We start from the raw sequence: 347 nt of genomic DNA on the forward strand, positions 1-347 counted from the left end.
TTTCAATATTTCTTTTAGAATTTAGGGGCTTTTTTTGTGAAATTACTTTTGTGGTTTTTTTGTATCCACAGGTACATATTCCCTTCTGCAGTAAATATGTAGTAAATAGTGCACCACTTCCTGAAGTTCTGATGTGGTTGAACTGTGACCTGTAAAAATTAAAAAATCACTTGCTAATTATTGTGTATTATTTCAAAAGTATTTCCCATAAGTTATTCTATTTTCTGTGCATGTGAATCCAATAGATAAATAACCCTCTGCATACTAAGGAATAGAATTGAATTCATTGCAGGGGGTCTGGTGGAAAGACTCAGGACTTTGAGTTAATGAAACTTTACATACCTTTT

The sequence above is a fragment of the Meleagris gallopavo genome, chromosome 1, assembly GCF_000146605.3.
Source record: "Meleagris gallopavo isolate NT-WF06-2002-E0010 breed Aviagen turkey brand Nicholas breeding stock chromosome 1, Turkey_5.1, whole genome shotgun sequence".
Classification (NCBI taxonomy): Eukaryota; Metazoa; Chordata; class Aves; order Galliformes; family Phasianidae; genus Meleagris; species Meleagris gallopavo.